Source organism: Astyanax mexicanus, chromosome 7 (assembly GCF_023375975.1).
Source record: "Astyanax mexicanus isolate ESR-SI-001 chromosome 7, AstMex3_surface, whole genome shotgun sequence".
Taxonomy (NCBI): Eukaryota; Metazoa; Chordata; class Actinopteri; order Characiformes; family Acestrorhamphidae; genus Astyanax; species Astyanax mexicanus.
This window is the reverse complement of record NC_064414.1, coordinates 15027900-15030938: the sequence shown is the minus strand read 5'-3', so window position 1 is coordinate 15030938 and position 3039 is coordinate 15027900. Positions and strand designations below refer to the sequence as shown.

The window sequence follows — 3039 nt, the reverse complement described above, 5'->3', positions numbered from 1 at the left end:
ATTGGACACAGTTTGGCAAAGATTTCCCAGCTTGTTGAAAGTCGTGCTAATGTACAGGGCAACTACAGTGCAGCAAAAGCTGCTCGTACATTTCGAACAGTATATGAAGCTAGGTGGAATGAGCTAATTTCAGCTGCATCGTTGAGAACTCTCAAGGAATCAAAATGGAATGCACCACAGTTGCTTCCATTCACAAAAGACGTTCAGACACTCCACGCTTACTTGAATATGCAGCAACAACAGTGCCAAAACAAACTGTCAACACAGACATCAGCTGAGACATGGGGACAGCTGGCAAGAGTCCTTTTGACACAAGTCATTCTATTCAACCGACGTAGAGCAGGGGAGGTGTCGAAAATGCCCCTCTCTGCATACACTGCTTCAAATCCATCTGATCCTCAAGATGATGTGAATGTAGCTCTTTCTGACTTGGAAAAAAAGCTCTGCCAACATTTCAAGAGGATTGAGATCAGAGGAAAAAGAGGAAGAAAAGTTCCTGTGCTTCTTACCCCAGAAATGCAGCAGTCCTTAGATCTGCTTGTTGCCAAACGTCAGGAATGTGGCGTTCTTTTTGATAACATCTACTTATTTGCAAGACCTTCTGCGAGGACCAGCTACCGTGGGTCTGATTGCCTTCGTCACTTTGCAAAGATCTGCGGGGCAAAGCATCCTGAGAGCCTAACTTCCACAAAACTGCGCAAACAAACAGGAACACTCTCTCAGGTTCTCAATCTAAGTAACACAGACCTTGATCAGTTAGCAGATTTTCTTGGTCATGATGTAAGGGTGCATCGGCAGTTTTATAGACTTCCTGAGGGCACACTCCAGCTTGCTAAAATGAGTAAAATCCTGATGGCCCTTGACAAGGGACGATTGGCAGAGTTCCAGGGCAAGAGTCTGGACGAAATCAACATTGATCCTGAAGGTTTTTCTTTCTCATAATTATTTTTCATTGTAAACTTTGCTTTCATGTCATTGCCATTAATGATATTCATCATCATAAAATAAATTGCTTTCGTTTTCTCTTGTCTCTCTCTCCACCTTCCAGAGAATGTTCACCTGGATAGTGATGTGGAACCAGAGTGTGAGTCCGGAACACAAGGTAAGTCTTTCTCCATGGTCTTAAATGTGACACGGCTTATGTATGTGTGCATTAACAAATAGCAGATTTTATCTATTTTTTTCACAAATTATCAGAGAATGACACCACAACTAGAGAGACAGCAAATGAGGAAAGAATGCCAGATGTGAACCAAAGGGGTGAAGAGTGCACTTAAACACAGCAAGGCATAATGACTCATCAAGCCTCCACATGCAAGTCACAAAAGAAAGGAAAAGGTAAAGTTTTTAGATATCTGTTTAGTGATTGTGCATTGCAAAGCAGGACGATTTTTATCCTAAGTCATATGTTCTTTGACAGATCATAAACGGTCACAGTAACCTGGTTGTTAGGTGTTGGATATTTGTGTTTAGGTTAAATGTTGTTGATCTGATCATAAACGGTCACAGTAACCTGGTTGTTAGGTGTTGTATCTTTGTGTTTAGGTTAAATATTGTTGATCGGATCATAAACGGTCACAGTAACCTGGTTGTTAGGTGTTGTATCTTTGTGTTTAGGTTAAATATTGTTGATCGGATCATAAACGGTCACAGTAACCTGGTTGTTAGGTGTTGGATATTTGTGTTTAGGTTAAATGTTGTTGATCGGATCATAAACGGTCACAGTAACCTGGTTGTTAGGTGTTGTATATTTGTGTTTAGGTTAAATATTGTTGATCGGATCATAAACGGTCACAGTAACCTGGTTGTTAGGTGTTGGATATTTGTGTTTAGGTTAAATGTTGTTGATCTGATCATAAACGGTCACAGTAACCTGGTTGTTAGGTGTTGGATATTTGTGTTTAGGTTAAATGTTGTTGATCTGATCATAAACGGTCACAGTAACCTGGTTGTTAGGTGTTGGATATTTGTGTTTAGGTTAAATGTTGTTGATCTGATCATAAACGGTCACAGTAAGCTGGTTGTTAGGTGTTGGATATTTGTGTTTAGGTTAAATGTTGTTGATCGGATCATAAACGGTCACAGTAAGCTGGTTGTTAGGTGTTGGATATTTGTGTTTAGGTTAAATGTTGTTGATCGGATCATAAACGGTCACAGTAAGCTGGTTGTTAGGTGTTGGATATTTGTGTTTAGGTTAAATGTTGTTGATCTGATCATAAACGGTCACAGTAACCTGGTTGTTAGGTGTTGGATATTTGTGTTTAGGTTAAATGTTGCTGATCTGATCATAAACGGTCACAGTAACCTGGTTGTTAGGTGTTGCGTCTTTGTGTTTAGGTTAAATGTTGCTGATCGGATCGTAAACGGTCACAGTAACCTGGTTGTTAGGTGTTGTATCTTTGTGTTTAGGTTAAATGTTGTTGATCGGATCATAAACGGTCACAGTAACCTGGTTGTTAGGTGTTGTATCTTTGTGTTTAGGTTAAATGTTGTTGATCGGATCATAAACGGTCACAGTAACCTGGTTGTTAGGTGTTGTATCTTTGTGTTTAGGTTAAATGTTGTTGATCGGATCATAAACGGTCACAGTAACCTGGTTGTTAGGTGTTGTATCTTTGTGTTTAGGTTAAATGTTGTTGATCGGATCATAAACGGTCACAGTAACCTGGTTGTTAGGTGTTGTATCTTTGTGTCTAGGTTAAATGTTGTTGATCTGATCATGAACGGTCACAGTAACCTGGTTGTTAGGTGTTGGATATTTGTGTTTAGGTTAAATGTTGTTGATCGGATCATAAACGGTCACAGTAACCTGGTTGTTAGGTGTTGTATCTTTGTGTTTAGGTTAAATGTTGTTGATCGGATCATAAACGGTCACAGTAACCTGGTTGTTAGGTGTTGTATCTTTGTGTTTAGGTTAAATGTTGTTGATCTGATCATGAACGGTCACAGTAACCTGGTTGTTAGGTGTTGGATATTTGTGTTTAGGTTAAATGTTGTTGATCGGATCATAAACGGTCACAGTAACCTGGTTGTTAGGTG

The 3039-nt window shown here is 39.6% G+C and overlaps 2 long non-coding RNA genes across 2 annotated transcripts; both read left to right on the top strand.

Moving 5' to 3' along the window:
- The first annotated feature begins 651 nt into the window (after positions 1 to 651).
- Positions 652 to 1325, top strand: LOC125802934 (uncharacterized). The gene is made up of 3 exons (XR_007439972.1): positions 652 to 925; positions 1049 to 1102; positions 1198 to 1325. It is a non-coding gene; the product is annotated as an uncharacterized LOC125802934 (long non-coding RNA).
- Positions 1326 to 1438: 113 nt separating this feature from the next.
- LOC125802935 (uncharacterized) lies at positions 1439 to 2440 on the top strand. Its single transcript, XR_007439973.1, has 3 exons — positions 1439 to 1524; positions 1669 to 1740; positions 2389 to 2440. It is a non-coding gene; the product is annotated as an uncharacterized LOC125802935 (long non-coding RNA).
- Positions 2441 to 3039: the final 599 nt, after the last annotated feature.